Genomic DNA, 12,899 nt, shown 5'->3' on the forward strand with positions numbered 1-12,899 from the left:
AAACCTACAGAGACAAAAAGTAAAAGATAAGTGGTTGCTTGGGGCTAGAGTAAAAGTGGGGGGTTGCACAGGAATGGGGGAGTGACTGCTAATAGGTATGGAGTTTTTGGAGTGACAAATATGTTCTAAAATTAGGCTGTGGTGATGGTATCACTACTCCATGAGTACACACAAAAAAATAACTTGTATACTTCAAATAGGTGAACTGTAATGGTATGTGAATTAAATCTCAACAAAGTTGTTAAAAAATTCCTAGCCCCTTATTACTTTTGATATTTTACTGTGATATATACTTGTGATATTACACTGTGATATTTTCTATTACATTTCATTTAAAAATACATTAGTTGTAATCTCCTAAATTCATAACTGGCAATTTGAAAAACACTGCCAGAACTGATGCCCACTGTATAATCAGGACTAATCCCATCATACCTCAGATCCCAGAAAAAGTCCAACTCTTCCTGGTCATCTTCCCCAAGTTCTTAAAGCCACAGTATTGAGTACATCCTCCATTTTACCCAATCTTTCAATCCTCCTAAGCCTCACTGGCCTTCTGAAATTCCTAATTTCTGACAGCCAAATTCAGCTGATTATACTACCTTTACCATTCCTTATTATCATCTACCCTCCTTCCAATTCTTCCCCACTGATTGAGGATGCTGGCAACTCACAGTAAATATCCTTACTTCCTCACCACTTGCTTGTCTTCACCATTTATGGAGACTGACTGACCCCTTTAATAGCTCAGCCTCTTTTATTCACTGGCCTCATTTCCACAGACTTTTCATTCAATCCCACCTTAGCAGCCCACTCCCAAAGCCCACCCTGGGTATTATCATTGCTAGAAACTACCATACCTGTTAAATCTCTATTTCGAGCATCCCACCCTGACCAAAACACTCAATCCTTCTAGATCATTACTTTATCCCATCCCACTAACCTCCAACAATCCTAATTGAAATTTCCAACACATTGATACTACCACTTCCTTACTACCCATCCTGAGTTCAACTCGTGCTTATCCAGTTAAGATTTTATGATTCATCACCACTCCTGTAAGTACTCCCTTTAAAAAAAGCCCTTATTTCCCTTGTCCCTTCCCTTTTCCTTATTTTATATTGACCTAGTTTTACGTGTCACTTTGGAGGGGTGATGGTCCTGTTATTCAGTCAAACACAAATCTAAGTATTGCTGTGAAGATATTTTGCAGATGTTGCTAACATCCACAGTCAGTTGACTTTAAGGAGACAATCCTCAATAATGTGGGTGCTTCTCATCTGATCAGTTGAAATGTCTTAAGAGCAAAACTGAGGTTTCCCTGAGGAAGAGGAAATTCTGCTTTAAGTCTGCAGCATCAGCTCCTGCCCAAAAGCTTCCTGATGGCCTGCCCTACAGATTCCCAACTTGCCAGCCCCCATAACTGTATAAGCAAATTCCCTGAACTCTCCTTGTATATACATACATCCATATCTGTTACTGATGCTGTTCTCTGAGAACTCTGATACACCTAGCAAAACCTCACCCCAGAAACTGATCTGCCTGTGTTTGTAGCTAACCAGTTAAAAAATGCTTGGGGGGGGGGGGGGATCACAAAACCCAGGCTAATATCACTTTAAATTCAAGATTTCAAACCTTAAAAGAATAATCAATCAATACTTTTGGCAACTGCTTAAAACTTCCCACACTCCTCCCACCCCCACCCTCCCACCCGCCCACCGCCCATGCCCATACCAATCTCCTACTTCACTGAGAAAACAGAAACTAGGACAAAAAAAATGAATGCCAGAAAGATAAGCCTTCATCTTCCAACCACCAAACTTCCTTGCAAGGAAGAGTACACAATTTTTCTGCATTCCCTCCTGTTTGATAGACAACCTCTCTCTAACAAAGGCCAATCTCTCTACACAGGCTCTGCATTCCCTCCTCTGCGTATTCTCTTTTTCATCGCTAAACCCTACATTTTCCTTTACCCACTCACTTCTCTGTTTCACCTCATGGCTAGTCTTTAAAAAGTTGTCTACATATACTGTATCTGCATTTGCTCATTTCTCATTCACTCTTAAAAAAATCTTCATTCGGTGTCTTTTAACTGACTTCAACTTGCTTTCTTTCTCTTTATTTTAATAAAACTCATCAACATCACAAACAATTTCCCACGTAATCTCTCTGTGCCTGCTTCCTCATCCATAAAACAGGAATAACAGTAAACAGAGACTACCTCATAGAACTATTGTGTAATGTTTAAATACTTTAACATAGGTAAAGCCTTAGAACAGTGCATGATAAATGGTAAGAACCAAATAACTATCAGCTATTATATTATTAGAATATTCTGGATTCTTGTTTTCCCTTGGTTTTGATTTTTTATTTCTAGCTTATTCAACAGTGTGAGAGTCCTGGAGGAGTAAACCACCTCAGATTTTTGTGGGGGGAAGTGGTAAGATACAAAATAAACTATGAAATATCCATTAAACAATTAGATCTCTACTGAATTTCAGCCAAGTATCTTCACCCACAACATAGCTACCCCAAACCTAACAGTCAAATCAAACTCACTCCCTCCACTCCCTCCCCCACCTCCATGCTTTCTAGACTTGCAGATTTTTGCCAATATCATTTTTCTAAGCCTAAGTCCTTCTTGTCCACATTCATTTGCTGCTCACTTCTACATAGCTTACCTCTCTACCTTGATTATATGCTTCCAGACAGCAGACTAAGTTACATTTCTGGAAATTGCCTCTGGGTGCTAAGCACATAGAAAACAATCTATTTGTATTATCAAATAAGAAACAAAAAAGTTACTAACTCTGCATTCACTGTCAAATGATCACTAACTTGTCTATTAGACATTTTTAAAACCACAAGTCAAGTTTATTTAATGTCGAAAAACTTCACATTGCTCTAATTACTCTCATAATCCCTCAATTTCAATTACTATTCATATCCTTTAAATATTCAGCAAGTATACAGATATTTTGATCCTTGTTTCATACATTGTGGAGGAAAACTATGTTTTAAAAACCGCTGCTACCAATGCAATAAAAGAAAAACTAGGGGTGTAAAAGTTAGGAGAAGGGAGGTAAAAATCGGAGGAAGTAAAAAAAGGATATATGATTTATACTTGAAAATTAAAAATTCGGGGTGCCTGGGTGGCTCAGTTCGTTCAGCATCTGCCTTTGGCTCAGGTCATGATCCCAGGGTCCTGGGATGGAGCCCCATGTCAGGCTTCCTGCTCAGCGGGGAGCCTGCTTCTCCCTCTCCTCTCCACCTGTGCTCTCTCTCACCATCTCTCTCTCACATAAATAAAATCTTAAAAAAGAAAGAAAAATTCAACTACAGTATTACAAACAGTAACAATTTCTAAAAGGGAGTTTATTTAATATACAAGTATTAATCAATAAGCAAAATAAACAGCTTTCTTATATACAACTAGGTAGAAGATAAAATGGAAAAAAAAATGCCAGCAAAAGAAACAGCAACAGAAAGAAAGAAGAAATAATACAAAACCTAAAAATGCTATTAGGAACCCAAAAAGGGACTTGAAGAAATGAAAAGATTAAGTTTTCCCATATTCTTGGATAGAAAGAACACCAAAAAGCTGCCAATAAATACAAAGAAAATCTTAAACACAAACTGAATCTATGTAATAAAAGTTAATCAAGGTAGGAGGGGTGGTGGAAAGAAGGGCATATTAACTTGAAAAGGGCATGAGAAAATTTTCTGGGTGATGGTATGTTCTGTATCTTGATCTGGCTATTGCACAATATATAGGCAAAATTCATTAGGCTGTAAATTTAAGGTTTGTGCATCTTACTGTATGCAACCTTTACCTCCATAAAATAAGTAATAAAGTCATCCCAACAGAAATGGCAACTAGACTAAATGGATTGATTGCAAAATTTATATAAAATAAACAAGATGCAGCGTGCCTGGGTGGCTCAGTTGGTTAAGCATCTGCCTTCAGCTCAAGTCATGATCTCAGGGTCCTGTGATCAAGTCCCATGTCAGGCTACCTGCTTAGTGGGGAGTCTGTTTCTCCCTGTCCCTCTGCCCCTCCTCCCTGCTTATGCTTGAGCATGCACACTCTCTCTCTCTCAAATAAATTCTTTAAAAAATAAAAATAAAAAATAAAATAAACAAGATGAAAGCCAGAAGAGATTCTGGAAAAGAAATGAAAGGGAATTAGTCCTAACAGAAAACACAATATAAAATGCAATAATTAAAACACGACAGTGTGGTTCCCAAATGGGCAGACAGATCAGTGGACCAGAAATGGCCCCAAATACACATGGAAATCAGTAAATTATAAAGGCAGCATTTCAAATCTGTAAGACAAAAATGGATTATTTAATAAATGATGTTGGGACAAGTGGATGGTCATACAGTGACAAAAATAAGGTTGAACCTATACATCATACCTTATCCCAGAATTCCAAATAAGTAAAAAAATTAAAAAACCATAAAAGTACTAGAAAAATAACACTTGAGAATTCTTGTATAATCTTGAGTCAGGGAAAGACTTTCTAATGATGACATACAATTTAGAAGTCAGTACTAAGATTGGTAAGCATTTTAACTACTGGGGAAAAAAATTCAGCACGATAAAACCACCATAAACAACCTAAAAAGTAAAGAGCAAATTAGGAAAAATACTTCCAAAAAAATAGCACAGAGCTATTTTCCCTAATATAAAAATAAATTCTACAAATCTAAGAAGTAACAAAGTGACATAAAAATAGGCAAGGATAGGGACAGTTCACAATAAAGAAAATACAAATAGCCCTTAAAAGACAAAAAGATGTTTAATGTTATTCATAATAGCAGGGCTGATGGAATGTAAGTTGGAACTATTTCCACAAATATTATTTTGGCAATATCTATCAAATTTAGAAAGTACATACATTTCAATCTAGCAAGTCCACTTCTGGATGTGTTCTATACAAACTGTTAAAAAAAAAATGTATATATAAGGAATCCATTGTACCACAGCTTTTGATAGCAAAAGACTGAAAATCACCTAAATGTACATCAAAAAGGGGGCTACTTAAATCTATGTTATACATGTATAATGGTGTTATAGACTGAATTTTTGTGTCCCCTTTGGGACTTCGGGAGGTAATTAGAACTACAAGAACTCATGAAGATGGGCCCCCCCATGATGGGATTAATGTCATAAAAAGAGAAAGAGAGAGCAGACACTCCCTCTCTCCATGTGAGGACACACTGAGTTGACATTTGCAAGCCAGGATGAGTCCTCACAGGAACCAAATCTCTGAGCACCTTGATTTGCACTTCCCAGCCTCTAGAACTGGAATGTCTATTGTTTAAGCCACCCAGTCTATGGTATTTTGCTATAGCAGCCCAAGCTGATTAAGACAAATGATACACTGTGAAGGTGTTAAAAAAAAAAAAGAATAAGCATGGTATTTATGTCCTGGTATGACTAATAGAAAACCATCCTAAGCTATATTGTTAAGTTAAAAATAAAAGGTAAAGGATACTGTGCATAGTATGCAACAACTTAAATGAAAAAGGAGGTGAAAGCAGAGAAAATACATTATATATGTAAGACGTACAATCCATCACTGGCGATTCTAAAATCTGTAAAGCTCAGAAAAAGTATGTTTTTATTAGTACAAACCTATTTGGTGTCAAAATCTGACAATAATTTCCATAAGACTTTATAATCTTTATTGCTATTGTACTATTTATGCTTCTGATGCAGAAATATTAATGTATTTAATTACAAGATGCTACACATTCCCCTCCAACTAGGGATTTTGAATAATACAGCAGATGCACTATATTACCTTCCCACAGAGCCCCTCCCCCTCAAAAAACAAAACAAAATGCCTTAATTCTGAAATACATCTGGATCAAGGGTTTTGGACAAGGAATTATGTATCTCTACTTACTTGCACATACATAAACTATCTTTGAAGGGATTCACAGGAAACTTAACAGTGTTTCCATGTGGAGGAACTGAGTGGCTGCACAGAATGGGAAGGAGACTATACTGTACATCTTTTTAAATCTTTGAAATTCTGAATCAAAGTGAATATGTTATTTAAAATGTAAATAAAATTACTAAAACTTTTCAATTCTCAGCTATATACTTTGGTTTTTGCTTGTTTTGACTAAAAAGTAACCCTTTCTCAAGTCACAAAGAAATCTATATAATGATGGCTTTCCTTTATTTCACTTTTGGTTGACCCATATGGCAGCTGAGAGTCAGACAGTCACCCTCTAAGGAGCAAGTCAGGGAAGGGTGAGTATCCATCCCTATTAACAGCTTTTAGCTGATGTTTTGATGCCTCATGCCAAGCAAAGAAGGTTTTTCTTTTCTAGTGACCCCAAAAATATGGTGGGCCTTGGGCCCCTCAGCAACAGGAAGTAGGGAAGCCCATACTTCTCAATATTAGAAAAATTTAAGAAAAGCTCCTAGCATAAATCTAGCTGTAAGTCTTCAGAGCTTCAAAACAGAAGAGTTTGAGGACTCTGATTAGTATTTGAGTAGCATCTTTTCTATCTGCTTTTCATATACTTCTTTTAATACCTTGTGTTCCAAAACAGTTTTGAGGTTTTAAGATTTTTCTTATGATTTAGATTTTGACTTATCTGTACCACACTCTCAACTTTAATCAGAAATTAGGAAAGAAGACATCTTGCTTTTTGTGGTTTATCTAGTTAGTATATTTTAAAAGGCAAAGTGAGAGATGTATGGCTTGGAAGTCCCCAAATGCCCCAACATCTAGCACTCAGGCTTCAAGGTTAAAGAAATTCCCAATGAAATGCCTACCAATATCTGGTTCCTTGCATTAGGACATAAATGCACTGATGTTTGTCCTTATTTCCTATTGGGTTATACTCACAGAAAGTAGAGACTAATTTCTACTTCCTGGTGCCCCCACATCACTTAATACCTGGACTGGTATAGATGGCTTCTCAGTGAATACTGACTATGCAAAACCAGTATCATTTCATAGTTGCTGTCCTCAAGAAGGAGTGATGTACCAATATAACCACAGAAACACTACACAGAAAACTTAGAAAAACACAGGAAAAATATTTCCAGATGTTACTGATAAATAACTTCCCTCGTTTTTCTGGAGACCTCTAGAAAATGCTTAATGAACTGTTGTGGTTACCCAGTCTCTGACAAATTTGCAATCTTCACAGAGTCAAAAATTCCAGTAAGCCTAAAGATGCAACAGTATTCCATTTTCTTCAAATACAGAAACAGGAGCTCCTAGATTACCATTCTTTTTAGAAATCTGTCAAAATCAACCTAGGAAAGCTTAGACAACTCTCTGCAGTGGGAAAAGTAAACACAGCAAAATAACTTGGTGTCAGAGAATGTGGCAAATGATTTTCCTTTAATATCTGCTTTGGAATGTTTCCAAATTTAAAAGCAGAGAGGATAACTGGTCCAAATGTTAAATCATTTCAGTCAATTCAGATTAGATGAGACAACCCAATTTTAAATAAACCCCCAAAGATGCAGAGGGGAAACAACTGGCAGAAATTTTCTGGAGAATTCAGATGTATACATGAAATTAGTTTTTAATTTACTTGACATTTTGCATTTGTTCCAAGTTAAAAATAATAAGTGATAATAATAGCTAAAATTTCCTGAATACTTACATCTAGTGTTCTACGTACTGTATTAGAGCCAAGCACTTTACATGCAATGCCTTACTTAAACCTTACAGCCCTATGAGATTATGTGCTGTTATTATTCTCACTTGACAAATAATAAAACAGGCCCAAAGATGTTATATAATCTGAACTAACCTGGCCATATAGTGAGTTGGATTTGGATCATGAATTTGAACTCAGAGCTACCTTAAAACTCATGTTAACAATGACTATTAAGTTTGGGCTCCTTAACTTCCTAAAAAACTGGCAGATTTTAACCAAACCTGACATACTACCAAAGGATAACAGGACACAGACATAGATTTGTACTTTATTAGCTATATTTCTGATAAAACCCACCACCCTGAAAAAGAATGCCAGCTAATAAGTTTTCTAAAAGATCTTATTCAATACATACTCACATGTAATTTAAAAAATGGATTTCAATGAAATTTAGCTTGCCCAGATATTTGGGGCAGGCTTTTGTTTGTTTGGGGGAAGCCCTCTCATAAATCTTATAAAAGAATATAAGTTCACTGTTTGGATATGCCTTTATTCCCACCCCTGATCATAAGCTTTTTTTTTTTTTTTTTAAAGATTATTTATGTATTTATTTATTTGACAGAGAGATAGCCAGAGCACAAACACAAGCAGGGGGAGTGGGAGAGGGAGAAGCAGGCTTCCCGCCGAGCAGGGAGCCCGATGTGGGGCTCGATCCCAGGTCCCTGGGATCGTGACCTGAGCCGAAGGCAGACGCTTAACGACTGAGCCACCCAGGCGCCCCCTGATCATAAGCTTCTTAAGGCAACTATTCATTTGCACATCTTCCACTAACGCTCTGAGAGTAAGGAGTCTCATTAGTAAGCATGATGCTGTGGAATGAATAAAATCTATCATTCAAAAAACTCAAGCTTACAGTGAAATTTTTATGTTTTGTAAGAATGGATTACAGAAAATATTTGACTTAAATTTTTCTGCTTCTGAAAATTACAAAAGTCTGTTTCATTGCTGTTCTTGACATAGGATTCTGATTATGACCCAAAGACTCTTTTTGTCCCAGTATGTTTTCTGAAGAAAAACCTATCTGAGGAACAACATTTCTATAAAAAAAGAGTTCCAACAGCCTCAGTTTACAGTTCTAAATCCAAAAAGGTTACACAACTTTTCTACGGCTCAGGAACTTGTTGATGACAAAGTCTAGAAGACAGAACTGAGAAGTGAACCTAGGTCTGATTCCCTACAGGTCTAGTTTCACCTATCGCCCTGAATGTTAGGACAGCTCTTATATTAAGACTCCTGTCTCCTTTTAGGTAGTAAAGTCTGTTGACTCAAAACTCATTTCTGAAATCAAAGTTCAAGTTAATCTGCATTAGAGTAAGAAAGCTAATTTTCTAAATGTTCATGTAAAGAGCTCATGACTAAGACAATAAGCATCACAGCTCTGAAACAGGCAAATGATTCATATCTAGAACTATGTGGCTATAATGACTTCCTTGCACATGAATCAGAAAGGCTACTACCCATACCACTGACTTGACCAGAGACCTCTAGAGAGCTGGCATCTTATGTCAGACATTATTTTATACTTCTACTTGTGCAACACAACATCTGAACTATCTAGATGATTCGAATGTGTCCAAACTCAACTGATAGACAAAACAGACTAACATGAATCAGACTTCTATTCAACCACTTCGACTGTCGCTAGGATTGTTTGTGACTGGTCACTTAAATTATTTCAAGTTGTTTCACTGGGCACTGAGTATCTTTACAAGGTCATTTCCATAACTTTAGGCACTAAGTTAAGATTCTAACCTCATTAATTTGGGTAGAATTTATTCTTAAACTAATTTCCTTTCCAAGTGGCCTTTCTCCCAGGATCTAAAGGAGTATAAGGACATAGTTTCCTACTCTGCCAGGACACAAAGACAACCCATTTCAAACTAATTAATGGAATATACTCACCAAAAGAATCAGTGCTATCTCTTCCTTTAAACATAGGGAATAACTGCTAATGGGTACAGAGTTTTTCTTGGGGTGATGAAAATGTTCTGGAATTAGATAGTAGCGATCAATGCAGAACTTTGTGAATATATTAAAAACCACTGATGCACACTCTAAAAGGGTAAATTTTATTGTATGTGAATGATATCTCAATAAAGCTGTTATTTATTAAAGAAACAAAAGAAATTTGAAAACAAAACAAAAAAAAAACTGCTTTAACATGTAGCCTAACAGTGAGCTACTGCCAAAGGATTTCTATCAGTAACCCTTCCTGAAATTTAATATACTGTAACTAGGCAATAAAAGTTTGGTATCTCAAGATTTTCATTCCTTATCTTAATAAAGTATCATTTCCTTTTTACTTGTACTCTACATCAGGCAATAAGCTCACCTCAAATTCTCTCATATCCAAAACAAATGCTATGTATTAAGTAGTGAGTGGAAAAAAGATATAACTTGGATAAATAAGTATTATTTGGAGTTTTAGGCCCATATGCTTCACCAATAGAATTTTAAATTAAGTTAGGCCCAAATGCTTCACCAAGGTAGAATTTTAAATTAAACATTTCTAAAAATGCAATTAGAAATTAAACATCTCTGGGGCACCTGGGTGGCTCAGTCGTTAAGCGTCTGCCTTCGGCTCAGGTCATGATCCCAGGGTCCTGGGATAGAGCCCCGCGTTGGGCTCCCTGCTCCGCGGGAAGCCTGCTTCTCCCTCTCCCACTCCCCCTGCTTGTGTTCCCTCTCTCGCTGTGTCTCTCTGTCAAATAAATAAATAAAATCTAAAAAAAAAAAAAAGAAATTAAACATCTCTAATAAAACTTTTATGTAGCTTATTTCCTATAGTCTAGCTTTTCTGCTTATAGGCATCATCAGAAACTTTTCAAGCAACATTTGCAAAAAACCAATCATTTTAGACCCCTATTGTAATATCACTATGTCTGTGTGTGATACACATACTAAAAAAGACATTTTAGACAAGGTTTTGTTGTAGGATAGCGAATTAGAAGTGATAGAAAAAAAAACTGATATTAAAATATTCAGGGGCGCCTGAGTGGCTCAGTCGGTTAAGCGTCTGCCTTGCCCTCAGGTCATGATCCCAGGAGCCCCACATCAGGTTCCCTGTTCAGTGGAGAGCCTGCTTCTTCCTCTCTCCCCCCCACCCCCCCCCGCGCCGCTTGTGCTCTCTCAAATAAATAAAATCTTTAAAAATAAATAAAATATTCAAAAGCCCCTACTGTGGCGACAGATAATACGTATGAACCAATCATTTAGCCATCTGAAAGTGACAGCTTACAAGAGGCTTACAAAACTTTACAGAGAACCGTAAAGACTGGATTTTAAATATTATTCATTGTAAAGAGTTTTTCATCAATTTCTTATTGAACACTTACTGTATTTCAGGCTAGGTGTTGGAGACAGATGCAAGACAGACCTGTCCTCAAGGAAGTCCCATTTTGATTCCTTGCTTTTGTCAGGCACAGCACTAAATATGTTCACTTACAGCATATGACCTCCTAGGTTTAACCCACAGGGAAATCCGAGATAAACATTACCAATGACTGTAAGACTGTAAGGCTGTTAAAACTGAAAAGTTAAACTTGTAAATAAAGAAAGCCATTGTACATTTAGACCAATCTCCTAACTCTACTTCCCAATACAACACTGTAAGTTCCAGATGGTACTAAAACAAAAACAAAACAGTAAAATGACCCAGAGTATAACTATACCTTTTTTTAACACACACCACTTACATAATTGTCTCATTTAAAGGGACATCTACTTTATTTCCGTCAAAGCATCCTCTTCGATTACAAGATATTGCTCTTTACCTTCAAACTCTCCATCTGAGTACAGTACTGAACAGTTGCTGAATGAATGAATGAAATAAACAGATGTTCTAATTGCCAAAAAGATACTTGCCGGATGCTTATCTCAAAACACAATGGACTGACAGACCAAAATTCTATTGAAAAGACTACTGAATTTCAGAGGTAAAAACAGTAACCACTGAACATTGATACCATGCAGTCAACATGCTATTAAGTTCACAGTAAACATCTGATGCGAACTCTCTGAAATTAAAAAATGAAAAGTGTTCATCACAATATTCTAAAATGGACTTGGTTCCACCACCTAAGGATTGGGAACACAAGTGCAAGACAAAGAGAGGAGAGGGTGGGGTAAAAAAGTCAAAAGGTCATCACCGAGTGACCCTCAAGAGAAAAGCCCGCTGACCACTGAAGCTCGCTCACAGCTTGATGGACACCTTCCGCGCAAGTCGAGGGCCCGGGCTCCCCCTTGCCGCTCAGAGCCGAAGGCCACCCCAGCATTTTTCGGCGCCGCTCCCTGCGTCTGCCCAGAACCTTAGCACAAAGAAACCACCGAGAAACAAAACACGGACCCTGTGGGCGCCAGTCAGGCGTCGGGACCCGGCGACCGGAGGAGCGCTCTCGGCTCCCCATCGCCGGGAGAGGCAGCCAGGGCGCGGCGGGCCGCCCAGGCGCCTCCGTCCGGACCTTCGCCGAAGTGTTTCAGAACTTGCCACCCACCCCCCGCTCCATTTTCCCCTCCCGACGGGGACGCGGGACCCGCGCGAGGAGGGCGCGCGAGGACGGACGGGTGGAGCTGGGGCGGGCGGGCCGGGGGCTAACGGCTGGGGCGCACCGGGGTCCCGCAGCCCCACGCCCCCTGGCCGGCCCCCGCCTCCCCGGCCGCTATTGTTCCCGCGCCGCCCCCGCCCGCCGCGCGCCCCCCGCCGCCGCGCGCTCCCGCCCCCACTCCCGGGAGGGGGTCACGGCTGAGGAGAAGGCGGCGGCGGTGGCGGCGGCACAATAACATAAACACGGCGGGGCCGCCGGCCACCCCGGCCCTGCGGCACCCGCCGCACTCACCCCGCAACGCAGCGAACGGCGACAGGAAAGCCCTCCGGCGGGACTGGCGCCGTCCGGGCGGTCGCTACGGCCGTTACCCAGGGCTGCTCGCGGCTCCGCACTCCTGGCCGCGTCGTCCGGCCTCGGCCGCTCCGCTGAGTAACAGGGACGCGGGCCGTCACCGCGCACGCCCGCCCACGTCATCGCGCAGGGCCCCGCCCCCGCGCCTCGGAAACGGTCCGAGGGGCGGGGCAGCCCCGGGGCCCGGATTGCGGGGGCGGGGTCGGCAGTCCGGGGGCGGGGCTCCTCTAGGGGCAGGGAGGACTTGCGGAGGTCTCCTGGAGGCGGAGCTGCGGGGAGGGCTTCTGAGAGCCAAGTGTG

General features: G+C 39.7%; 1 protein-coding gene across 3 annotated transcripts in view; it reads right to left on the reverse strand.

The window, feature by feature from the left end:
- Window positions 1–12,695, reverse strand: part of MAPK8 (mitogen-activated protein kinase 8) — an 85,299-nt gene extending 72,604 nt beyond the window's left edge. For 2 of the 3 annotated variants that reach the window (XM_006738227.3, XM_006738229.3), the window contains exon 1: window positions 12,540–12,694. The gene's annotated coding sequence lies outside the window, so the exon portion shown is untranslated. Of the gene's footprint in view, window positions 1–12,539 lie in introns of all 3 variants that reach the window. The other variant, XM_006738228.3, reaches the window with a different exon arrangement.
- Between the last annotated feature and the right edge of the window lie 204 nt (window positions 12,696–12,899).

This window comes from Leptonychotes weddellii, chromosome 6, assembly GCF_054177405.1.
Source record: "Leptonychotes weddellii isolate Sample4059 chromosome 6, ASM5417740v2, whole genome shotgun sequence".
Lineage (NCBI taxonomy): Eukaryota > Metazoa > Chordata > Mammalia > Carnivora > Phocidae > Leptonychotes > Leptonychotes weddellii.